Below are 13,154 nucleotides of genomic sequence, written 5' to 3'. Positions count from 1 at the left end.
GTAACCCTTTAAGGGGCAGGGAATGTCTTTTCTTTTTCCTACCTGTAACAGCACTTGGTACAGTGTACACAGTACATAATAGTCACTTAAATATTTATTGAATTGAACATATAGGGAAATGCTAGCCAAGGAGGGACGCTTTAATATGGAAAGTTATGGAGATGGTGAATAGGGCTACAGAAGAGTAAATTTGACACACCCCATAAAATAAATGTTTGCTGAATGGCCCATTCATGGGACAGTAGTAAAAGATAGGGGAAAATAACAACCATTTTTGGAGGAATGGCTAAACAAACAAATTGTGGAACAGTAATTAACTTTCAAAGTGGTATCGTTTTGCCCATCAACTGGGGAATGTCTGAACAAGTTATGGCACATGATTGTGATGGAACACTATTGTGCTATAAGAAATGACAAGCAGGATGCTTTAAAAAAAACCTGGAAAGACTTACATGAAGTGATACAAAGTGAAGTGAGCAGAACCAGGAGAAGATTGTACACAGTAATAGCAATATTATACAATGATCAATTGTGAAAAACTTAGCTGTTCTCAGCAAAACAATGATCTAAGACAATTCTGAAGGACTCACAATGAAAAATGCTATCCAACTCCAGAGAAAGAATTGAAGGAGTCTGAATGTAAATCAAAGCGTATTTTTTGTAAACTTTTTCTTTTTTTTTTTGTCTATTTTCTTTCACAACATGACTAATATTTGGCGTGACTGTACATGTATAACCTATATCAAATTAATTAAGTTGTCAATGAGGGGGGAGGAAGAAAGAATTTGGAACTCAAATCTTTTAAAAACAAATGTTTAAAAAATTTCACAAATTTCACAATAGGAAAAAACCAAAATGTTAAAAAAACATTTGTATCCCTGCCTCAAGTCTCTCTCCTTTCCAATTCATTCTTTACTCAGCTGCCTAACTGATTTTCCTAAAGTGTAGGCATGAACATATAATCACAATACTCCACAGAATTCAGTAACTCTATTACCTTGTAGCTCAAACATAATCCTTTCTTTGGCATTTAAAGCTCTTCACAACCTGGTACCTTCCCACTTTAACCATCACCTTACATTCTACTCTCCTCCTTGCACTCTACAGTCTAGCCATACCAGCCTATTTTGGTGTTCATCACACTCAACACTCCATCTACCTTCTCTATCTGTATGCTGACTGTTCTCCATCACTAAAATACATATTCTCTCCTCCTAATTCTTAAAACCCACACTTTCCTTTAAGGTATAGCCCAAGTACCACTTCTTTCAGGGAGGCCTTTCCTAGTATCCCCCCAGTCACTCAGCTAGTGCTAATCACTCTAAGAACATCTTCTATCTATTCTATATTTATATTTTATGTTCTGATTTGTTTAGGTTTTCTTCCCCATGAGAAGGTAAGCTTCTTGAAGTCAGAGACTTTATTTGCTATTTCTCTGTAGCCCTCAAAATTAGCTACAAAGTAGCTTACAAGGTAAGCTATTAATAAAAGATATGAGAAAGCTGAATACAAACAAGGAAAAACTTAAGAGAAACTGATATAAAGTAAGCAAAACCAGAAAAAAGAGATATCAACAATACTAAATAGAAAGAATAACAAGGCAATTAAAACTGAATGTTGCAAAATTATGACAAAACTTCACCCCAAAGAAGAGCTATAAGGAGGCATATCTCCTACCACTTCTTTGCAGAAGTAGGGGATCAAGGGTATAAACAATGCATATATCTTCAAACTTTTTTTGATGCTCACTAGTTTTTGATGGTCATTCATTCATTAGTTTCAGAGATTTTTTTGTCTTTCCTTCTTTTTATTATTCATTAAAATAAGAAATGGCCCTTTGGGAATGGGTGGTATTAGGCAAATTTAGGTGATGTAAAAACAAAAAATATATTTAAAATTTATTTAGAAAGAAAAAAAGAATGAAACTGGAAGAATGGACAAAAAATGTAATAGATTCTTATCTATTACGGATTGTTCTATTGTTCTATAACAAGGTTCTCTAACAATGCTACTGCAAACAAACCATTTAAACATCACAGGTTCTGATGTACTAAAAAAAAAGTAGAAATGGCACTAAAAGAAAACAAAATTGAGAAAAACAGCTAGATCAAAGCAAGTATACACAAGAAATTCAAGAGAGAACAATTTTGAGGCCATTGGGCACCAAGGCATTAATCACATATGTTAAAGAGCAGAAGATATCAGTTGGAAAGAATCATTAATAATATTACTATGGAAAAAAGAATAAATTACTGGTTGCATATCTCTCTCTGTCTCTGTCTGTCTGTCTGTCTCTGTCTCTCTCTCTCTTTCTCTCATCAGACTCTGACTCCTCATACCATAGGTTTTCCTGGCAAAGACACTACAGTGGTTTGACATTCCCTTCTCCAGATCTGCCCAGGGTCACAAAGCTACTGTCTCAGAGTCGATTTGAATTCAGGTCTTCCTAACTTCATGCCCACTGCTCCATCCACTCAGCCACCAAACTGCCTCATAGATATATATCTACTTTCTCATAAAAATGTTGCAGGGATAACAAATATAGATAGAAAGGTAGACAGACAGACTTAAACAGATACATTGAGAGGAGGTGGGTCCTTTAACAAAATATAAAGAATATAAAGAAATGTATAAAACAGAGAAACATATGTTTAACATGTTCTTATTCTCAGATGACATTGTTCTGATTACATCAAAGCTCAAAACAATGCAAAGCTTCCTAAAACAGACCTATAAGCACACAAAAGAATCTGACCTAACAATTTACAAGGCAAAACCAAGCAGATAAAAATATCCTACTGCCCCAACAAGAGTCAATAAAGTAGCAGCAGCATAGCATAATGGATAGAAGGGTGGCCTTGGAGTTAATTACACTGGTACATTATTTACTAGCTACATGAACATAGAGAAATCACTTGATCTCCTAGTGCCTCAGGTAACTCAGACTATAAACTACAGAAGAGTGGAGAATCTAGATGAGTGGAGGGAGTTTCTGCTCTAAATGAGAGGTATCAAATACCTAATCCAAAACAATTCTGGGTGCAGCTACAACCAGATGGAAGTGCAATTGGGAAATATTAACAAAATAAATAAAAATACTACATAGATAATATTACATTTTAAAATTAAAAATCAAAATTTTCTTTGAATGTACTTTTATGACTATGAAAATGAGTAACTTATTACCATGTTTTATTCATTCTTATTTGTTAGCATTGATTAGCATGATGATGGTGAACTTTAGTTTCACCATTTGGCCAGTTCTGATTTTTAGGGAGCTATTTCCTTCAGCACTTTTTGGTGCCTCTTTTACTAAGCTGTTAATTCTCTTTCCTGCATAGCTCTTATTTCTTTTTCCAATTTTTCCTCTACTGATCTTATTTGATTTTTAAAATAAATTATTTGCTCTTTTTTAAAGCTCTTTCTTAATTCTTCTAGGAATCCTTGTTGGGCTTTGGTCCAATATATATTTTTCTTTGAGGCTTTGCTTCTAGATGTTTTCAACTCCTTCCTCTCAGTTTGTACCTTGAGCTCCCCCACCCCCTCTCCCACCCCCCATCACCACAGTAGCTTTTTGTGGTCATTTTATTTTTGTAGTTTGCTCATTTTTCTAGTCTACGTCTTGATTTTGGACCTTATGTTAGAGTTGAGCTTTGCTCACCTCTGGGAAGTGTCTGGTCTGAGCTTCTGTCTTTTATGCCCTTCTATTTTCACAGCTCAATCTGGAGGCCTGTAAATTTTTGCTGATTCCAAAGTGGTGTTACCCAGAGAGAGGTCTCTTCACTTCCTTTCTGGGTCTGTACTCTGCTCCTTCCACTGGTGAACTCCATGTTCCCTCACAAACGCAATTGCTCCTCTTTGCTCTGGAACTGGGTAATGGGTAACAAGAGCTGCTAGATAAGTGCCCATTTCTGCTCTCAGTGCTAGTACAAGGGACCCTGGGATCTGTTTCTGCAGTTTTTCAGTCCCCTTACTGTACCTGGTTGCTGCAGAAAAAATTAATAAAATTCCTGCTGAAATCAGTGGAAAACTTGAAATTGGAAAACTGACTTTTTAAATTTTGGTTAATGAAAATTAAAGCTATTAGCAGACTGGCTCAAGTAGCCATATTTATTCATGCATGTGATGAAAATCTTAGTGTGAGTGAAGAATTAGTTGATATTCTTTTTCTAAATGATACAACAGGTGAAGATATTTTTACAGAAATACATGAACTTTTAAAAACGCATATCTTTCTAAAGACCACAATCTTCCATTAATAAAATACGTGTGTATGTGTGTGCCTGTCTGTCTGTCCACAGAAGATACAGCAGCAATGACAGAACAAATGGATTCGTAACTAAAATTACTGGTTAAGCAGAATGAAATTCAATCAATCAATCAACATTTATTAAGTACCAACTATGTTTCAAATACTGTATAAGCATTAGGGATAGAAAAAGAGGCATGCAAATAAATTTATACAAAACAAGCTATATACAGGATAAATAGGAAATAATCCACAGAGGGAAGGAACTGGAATTAAGAGGCGTTGAAGAAGGTTTTCTGTAGAAGGTGGTATTCCAGTTGGAACTTAATAGGAAACCAGGGAGGTCAGTAGTCAGTGAAGAAGAAAGAGCATTCCAGGCATGGGGAACAGCTTTGGGAGAATGCCCAAACTCAAGAGATGTAGTGTCTTGTTCATGAAACAGTTAGAAGGCCAGTGTCACTGGATCAAAGAGTACATGCCAGGGAATAAGATGTAAGAAGGACAGAAAAGTAAGAGACTGGGTTACGAAGTACTTTGAGTGCTAAGCAGAGTCTTTTGTTATTTATTTGCTCTTGGAGGCAACAGAAAGTCACTGGAGTTTATTGCGTATGGGAGTGACTGATGAAACTTGCACTTTAGGAAAACCATTAGTGACTGGAGGATGAAATGGAGTGAGGAGAGAGACTTGAGGCAAGCTGACCTCCACCAAGTTCTTGCAGTAATCCAGGGGTAAGGTGACATGGACCTACATTAGAGTGGTGGCAGTGTCACAGAAAGAAAGTAGAGTATGAGAGATGTTGTAAAGGTGAAATCAAACAGCCTTGGTAACAGACTGGATATGAAGGGTCAGGTCTAAGGGTAAAAGTATAATAAGGAATTCAGGATGACTCCTAGGTTCCCAGCCTGAGAGACTAGGAGGATTGTGTTGCCCTCTACCAAAAAAGGGAAGTAGAAAAGGGGAGGGTTGAGAGAGAAAGGTAAAGAGTTCCATAAACATATTAAGTTTGCGATGTCTACTGGATATCCATTTCTAGATATCTGAAAGACAGCTGGAGATGTGACAGCTGGAGAGTAGAGTTTGAGGCAGGAAATGTAAATTTGAGAATCATCTTTATAGAGATGTTAATTAAATCCTTGGCAATTGATAACGTCACCAAGTGAAGCAGTTTCAAAGGAGAAGAGGGCCAAGGACAGACTCCTCAGTGACACGAATAGTTACAGGGTGTTATTAGGAAGAAGATCAAGCAAAGAAGGCAAAGAAGGAGTAATGAGATAAGAAGGAAGAACACCAGGAGAGAGCGGTGTCCCAAGAGTATTATAAAGGAGGAGACAATGATAAACAGTGTCAAAGGCTGCAGAGTGATGGAGAATGAGGATTAAGAAAAAGTCAATGGATTTAGCAACTAAGAGACTGTTAGTAACTAGAGAGAGCAATTCCCATGGAACAATAAAAGTCAGAAGCCAGATTAAAAGGAGTTAAGAGAGTGAGAAGACAGAATATGCAAGCACTTATTGTAGCCTTTTCAAGGAGTTTACCTACGAAGGACAGAAGGATAGGGAGACAATGGCCATGTTTGTAAGCAGTAGAAAATGACACAATAGAGAAGGAAAGATTGAAAATAAGTAAAACAATGGGAATAACAGAAGGGGCAATCTGTTAAGAGGAGATGAGATGGAATGAGATCATTGGGTCAGGTAAAGAGTGGCCTTGGTAAGGAGTAAAGCCCTTTCTTCATGAGACAAAAGGAGAAAAAATAGCAGGAGGTATCTGAGTGATAGGAAATGAGGAAGAAGGGAGAAGAGAGAAATCTAAGGGGAATGGCCTCAAATTTTTTTTGTAAAATATGAGGCAAAGTTCTCAGTTGAGAGATTGGAGAGAGGGGGAGCCAAGGGAGATTTGAAAAGGAATGAAAAGACTTGAAAGAACACTTATTTTGAAGAGAAGAGTGAGTTGATAAGGGAGGTATAGTAGGATTACTTAGAAGGCATGAGGGCCCAGTTGAAACTGCTCCTGATAATAAGTTTCAGCATACTCACTATGTTATCTACTAGTGATGTGCTCAAAAAGTAGTGAAAATGGAACATGTGCTGAAGTTTGTTGAGAAAGCAATGAATTTTATACGGTCTCAAGGGCTGAATTAATGACAGTTTTCTTCATTACACAGAAATTGAAAGTGAGTGGGAAGATTTACTTTATTATACAGAAGTTCACTGGTTTTCCTGTTATTAGGCTTTTAAGCAATTTTGGTAACTTTGCCATGAAATCAAAATGTTTTTTAGAAATGAAAGGGGAATTCACCAGAACTTAATAAGAACCAGTTTTAAGAATTGGCTTTCATCATAGATATTAGGTACAACTATACAGATATCAAATGAGGTAATTTAAAGCTTTAGGGTCGAAACCAGGTTTTAACAATTATATACAAATGCATTAAAGCATTTAAAACTTGATTTTTGAAAAATGCAACTAAAATATTGTGGTTTGACTCATTTTTCTACATGTAAAAATGATTGAGTCATTTGATTCTTATACAATTTCAACAAGTATGCCTCAAATATTCAAGAATTACTCTTTGAATTTGAAAGGCTATTCAAAGGATTCAAAACATGCAAAAATAACTTTAAAAAACTATTTGGGGCTTCATTTTTTTCTTGATATTTAGTGTGAAAAGTAACTGAAATTTTGAAATTCAATGAAAACTGTCAAAAAAAAAAAGTATAATGAAGTTAGTGTTCCAAGATTTTTTTTACTCTTAATTGCCAAGTTATTTTTTTTGAAATCGCCTGTCTGTTGCAAGAATCTTAGCAATTTGGGGTAGTACATACCTAAGTGGGCAATTATTTTCACCCCTGAAGATTTAAAACTTCATAAAGGGTGAGATTAACAAACAAGCATTTATCATCCATTTGAAAACTACACTATCACTAAGGTCTATACTTGATACTGATAAAATAATTTCTGGCAAAAGATGCAAAGTTTCAAGCAAATAACACTAAATTAATTTTGAATCTTTTTAAGTGATATGTTTTGTGATGATTTTTAATCTATTCAATAATAAAACATAAAATTGTAGGCTTTTTATATATAACTGCTTCCCACCAGATTTGGATGTATTTAATATATACACATATAAAAAATACACATAAAAATGAAAACAAATTGTCAAATTCATAATACTAATACAATTCTTTTTTATATATTAGTTTTATTTAGTTCCTATATTATTTTAATGTATTGATTCATTTAAAAAAACCAGAAAAACGTGGCTTTTCTAGGTCAATATGTGACTCACAGGGATCCTTCTATATATCTGACTACCTAACTGTAAACAACAGATATCACCACACCTACCAATCAGTACCACTTCTTCCCCCTCAACACATATGAGACAACCAATAGTTTTACTTTCTAAATTTTTAAGTTTCAAATTCTCTCCCTCCCAATTCATCCATTGAGAAAGCAAGAAAAAATAAAGCCCATTACAAATACATATAGGAACACAAAACAAATTTTCTCATTACCCAAGTTAAAAAAAAAGATGACAAAATAGCAGTGAAAGAAAAAAAAAAAAGAACATATTTTCCAAGTTGTCCTTTGAATCTATCAGCTCTCTTGTTGTGTTTGTCCTTCATTTCTGGAGATGGATAGTATGTTTCATAATGAGTCCTTTAGAAATGTGGTCTGTCACTGTGTTGATCAGTCCCTAAGTCCTTCAAAGTTGATTATCTTCACAATATTTCTGCTCTCCTGGTTCTGTTAACTTCAGATCACAGAAGTTTTCTGAAGCCATTCTCCCTTTCCTCATTTTTTACAAATAATATTCCACCACATTCATATACCATAACTAGTCCATATACTTAACCAAGGAGATTTAACATCCCTATTTTACAGTCAATGAAATCTCAAGACTGCTCTACATCACAGCAGCGGAGCTACAATTAAACTGCATCCCAAAGCTTAACATGGATCTATTCACTGTTAACTCCATTACTGGGTCAAACAGTTCATTGTCATTATCTTCAAAACTATACAGAAAGTTCTTCATATAATGAAATATTCAGGTTTGTGTGTAGTTAAGTTCATAACAAGAAAATTTTAAAAAGAAAAATGAAAATACAGAGGAATACAACTAACACTATTTTCCAGATAGTTTCGCAAAAATCTATATTAATAGTCTCTGTATAATAATCTTTATTCCAAGTGCATGCAAAATAAAACCAGTAACATTTAATGTCTCTCATTTCATACTAAACATTAGAAAAATTCAAAACAAAAACAAATTCACAGTGAGATGTTTTTCACTAATAAATCCAGAAGAGTGAAGAGTCACTACATAAAAGAAAACTAATATGAATTATTTGCCTCAGAGAGTCTAGTAGTCGAGATAATAAAAAAAAAAAAAGCTGCAACTTGGAGAGGGGAGATCAGAGTCCTGCATGAACATTTTATTTTTAAGCTTACCAACTAAACTTTTAGATGGAAATCCTCACACAGTACCTAGTTGTGTGGAGGTGAAGCTGAATTATCAAAAATCTGTCAGTACAGCATAAGGTCTCAGAGGTCCTCTCCAAGATAGAAAAGCTTCCAGCATGGACTAAAAAACGAGAATTTTTTTAAATTGAGGGCTAGTCATGGTACACTTGGAGAAACTCACTCCAGGGTTGGCTGTTCGGGGGGTGAATTTTTTAGCCAAAGCAATTTTAAAAGATCATCCACTAAGAGTTTCTGAGGAATATTCATCCTGATAAAATCACAGATTTTAGGTAATAGTTTTAGGTATGCAATGCAAAACTTCCACTTGTTTTAAAAACATCATTTGGGTAAAAAAGATCAAAATCTAAAACTGTCAAATTCCAAAAGCATTAAGTGTTCTCAATAACGACCTAATATAACAAAAAGAGCATTCTTATCACTCAATAAATAAATAAGATAAATAAACTAGTTTTATCTTAAAGTATGGGGGTGAAGAAACTGAACTGAGCGATTTTGAAGGTGTGTCTATTACACAAAGTACTAAATCAAAGAACGAAACTACCAAAAACTTGGAAGCAAAAATATACCATAACAATGTCTGTTCAAATTTTTCTGAAAGACAATTCCTTTTAACATGAATTTCAGAACACTATTTTTTCCAATTGTGTCACTGTAAACTGTATACGGAAACACAAAACAGGTGCTCATTCCACAAAAAGAATAAGTTGAAACTGCTGTCAGTTTCATATTTTACCTCCAAAATGTAGTGCTCTTAATACTCCCTTCTCCCTCAAATGACAGCTTTCTTTTGCCTTTGGAAATATCAATATTTATGTTTAGATGCTCTAACAGTCAAATAAGGACTGAAGTCTTTCCAATCACATCACTTGTGGTCTTGTCTGAGTATACCATCAACATAGTTCAAATTACGCTTTCTGGAGTCGGAGTTGAAGAGCCACAACCCTAGGGCCTCAATAAATTGAAATGAATTGCATATATCTTTAACTCATTTAAACAGTAAAGGAATAAAAACAGAAATTCAGCTTTGCTGAGAAGTGATTATTTTTCTATTATATTAATAACCAAAGTAGGACTGAGGTTTGTTCTTTTCTATTTCCTCATTCAGGGACTAGTCCTTGTAAGTCAGTCAGTCTCTAAAGGGCAGGGCTGATGATGAGATTTGCCTAATCCTCCAGGAACATTCCCCACAATCTGATCACACAAGGAGAGTTTGCTTCTGATTAAAGAGTAAACAGAATCTAATCTAGTACTCTGGGTGGAGATGGATTCCTTGGTCCAGATCTCAAGATCAAGTTCTCAGCAGAAGCTGATGACTTTTAGACCAATTTCTCATTAAAATGTCCTTCTCCTCATTAATTGTTCACCAATCAGGAGCGATTTTCACCTGTCAGGGTACCTCCTTTTCCAAAAGTATTTAAGCATTCAGAGATCTCCATGGTTTTTGTCTTTGGTTACCAAGAGAGACCACTGACCTTCAATTTATTAACTGCTAGCCTAATTAATAAACTGATTATTAATTACCCAGAAACTGCGCTGCCAAAAAGTTAGAAGCTTTAACAGGAAAGAATTTAGAAGGATGGAGAATAAAAGTGTCTTTGGACACTGGCTCTCTAATCTGGTCATCATTTTACAAATGAACTGATTCTTTATTGCTTTTACAGCTTTAAAAAATTTTCATTTTGTTCAAATAATACACAAGCTTCATATTCCTGCACTTAAAATGCTATTTAAAGTTCTCGACAGTTTCTTCCACTACAGCAAAGAGGATAGATTTTTAAGGTCATTATATGGGAATTTAAAATTTTTATTGATATTAAAATTTTTTATTGGGAATAATGAAAAACTGTAAGTGCACAATCAAAATCATTCTATTTGTGCTTCCCTCACTACCATTCTCAACAAGTGAGGATTTTGTTTGCTGTTACTGCTGAGTATCTCTGACATTTTGAAGAAACTACTTCTTTACATCATGTTTTAAGAACTCTCAACCACACCAAAAGAATAATCCAAGAGTACTGTCAAAAAGAAGTACCCTACAAATAATTATTAAACATGTAAAACTATTACAAACTCTTACTGAATGATGAAGATAACTATAAGTGAAAAAAAAACTTTTTTTCAATTACCTACACCTTTATCTTCTGGAAAGGAACTAATCTAAACAAATAAAAGGAAGGGAGTCCCCAAAGTTTGGCAATCACAGGCAATTTTCACAATAAGGCATCTTACCTTTTACAATAAGGTAAAATATTTCTGCTGACCTAAGTAATCATTTAATTACCTGTGCAGTCTATTTTTAAGAGACCAGATAAAACAAATGTTTTATTTTTAGAATCCATGTTTTCCTAAGGGGTGAAAAAGTGAGTGGGTGGGGAGGGATTTATAGCAAAAAGAGAAAAGATAGTCTTTCCTCTGTAAAAAAGGGAGAGTTTTGCTTTGAGACCCAAATTCTTTTGATTCTAGATTTACCCCCTACTTAGCTATGTGACTTTGGGTAAGTCACAATCTATCAAGGCCTCAATTTCCTTCCATCTTTCAAATAAGCAGGCTAGATTCAATGATCTCTATAAGTTCTGTTCAGGTTGAAAATGTGATGCTACAATAGTGAGGAATGTTTATAATTAGTAGATTGCTTTGCACTAATTGCATTTGTATTACATCTTTCATCATATCAGTATGTACACATACCAGTTAATGTATACAGATATCATACATAGATATGGATCAAGCTTGGGATCAAATTGGTCTTATTCTATGAATCTGTTTATGTTCTCCCACAGATATTACTAGACCACCAAACCATTGTGCTGAGGCAGCTTGGGATTTGTCCGAAGTATTAAATTCAACATTCCTTAAACACCCACTAAGTGCAAAGTTGTAAAGTCATAATGGATAGAGTTGAGCTCAATCCAGGAAGACATGAATTCAATTCCCACCTCTGACACATAATGACTTTGTGATCATGGACAAGCTACATAATCTGTTTAGGCAGATCTCTAATTAAATTCATTGCTTACTATGTGTCAAATAAGCTTAAGCTCTACAGATATAAATGATAAAAACCAAGACAGTCCCTATATTCACAAGCTAACTTATCTAATTGGAGGAAATAACACATAAGAGAGAACTGAGCTACAGGCCCAGAGTCCTAAGTGTACACAAGCAGGGAAGATGGCAAGGAATAGGGGCTCTTAGAGGTTGAGGGATGGGGGAGAGGGGCAGAGTATGTGCATATATGTACATCAATAGGTCATATAACTTTAGTGGTCAGTGGCAGGACAAATGGCAAGGCCATCTCACTAGAAAATAGTGACTTCCATCTCATTTAAATCATATGAGCAGTCAAGCACCTCCTATGGGTTTTGGGCAACCAAGGAAGGGGGAGAAAGGAAAACAGAAGGGGAAAAAACAAGTGCATTAAGAAGAGATCTTCATGAAGGAAGTCATCCAAAAAAACAAGAAGGAAGAAGCATGCTGGAAAGTATATGGGTAAAGATCAACTGAGAAAGAAAAAGAAATGATTCTATCATTAGAATACACAATAGGTCACCTAGACAAAAAGAAGATACCAACTTTAATATAAAGCCTCTAATCAAATTTCGAAGTGACAGAGCCATTAAGTTCAGACGTAGACATTTTCTAAGAAAACTTAGGAGGTCAGCTGAAGTTTATAACACCAAGTTGGTCCAGGGCAACAACAGCAGCAGCAGCAGCTTCAGTAACTCTCAGGCCAGCGACAGTTGGGGGGAGAAAAGGGGAGAGTCAGAAAACTAGTCAGAAAGAAATTACTGGGGACCTTCTGCTGGCACTGGGTGAGCTGGCACTGATTGGCAACTTTATTGCCCATACACAGTTCTGGCTCACAGTTCCAAAATGGAGAGGAGTCCTTGCACTTAGTCACAAAGGAACAGAGTTCCTTCTTGGGTAAAGTCCTAAGTATTGACCAGGAGAGCAGTGACCATACCTCTCCCAGGATTACATAACCTTGAAAGCACCAAAAACTTGCAGACCCTCCCCAGACGTAGCTCTGAAAAACAGCAGTACACACACACCAAAAACAAAACCCTGAAGCTTGGCACAGTACCTCCCCATCCCCAGGTGAGCAGAGCCCAAATTTAACATAAAGTTCAAAATCAAGAAATAGGCTGAAAATGAGGCAAACAACAAAAAGAGAATTTGATCATGAAAAGCTACTATGGTGGCAGGGACTCAGAAGAAGACAACAACGTGGAAACAGCTATAAACAAAGCCTCAAATAAAACTGCTAATTTGACCCAAGCCTAACAAGAATTCCTAGAGGTTAAAGAGATGAGAGAGGCAGAGGAAAAATTCTATAAAAAGAAATGACAGTGATACAAGAAAACTGTGAAAAGTAAACTAATAGCATGGCAAAAGAGGCACACAAAAAAA

At 35.4% G+C, this 13,154-nt stretch overlaps 1 protein-coding gene across 6 annotated transcripts in view; it reads right to left on the bottom strand.

The window, feature by feature from the left end:
* Positions 1-13,154, bottom strand: part of ADIPOR2 (adiponectin receptor 2) — an 80,667-nt gene that overhangs the window by 49,164 nt on the left and 18,349 nt on the right. The gene's annotated exons all lie outside the window — the stretch shown is intronic.

Source organism: Notamacropus eugenii, chromosome 3, assembly GCF_028372415.1.
Source record: "Notamacropus eugenii isolate mMacEug1 chromosome 3, mMacEug1.pri_v2, whole genome shotgun sequence".
In the NCBI taxonomy this organism is placed as follows: Eukaryota; Metazoa; Chordata; class Mammalia; order Diprotodontia; family Macropodidae; genus Notamacropus; species Notamacropus eugenii.
Note: the sequence above shows the minus strand (reverse complement) of the source record. Positions and strands in the feature narration are given on the sequence as shown.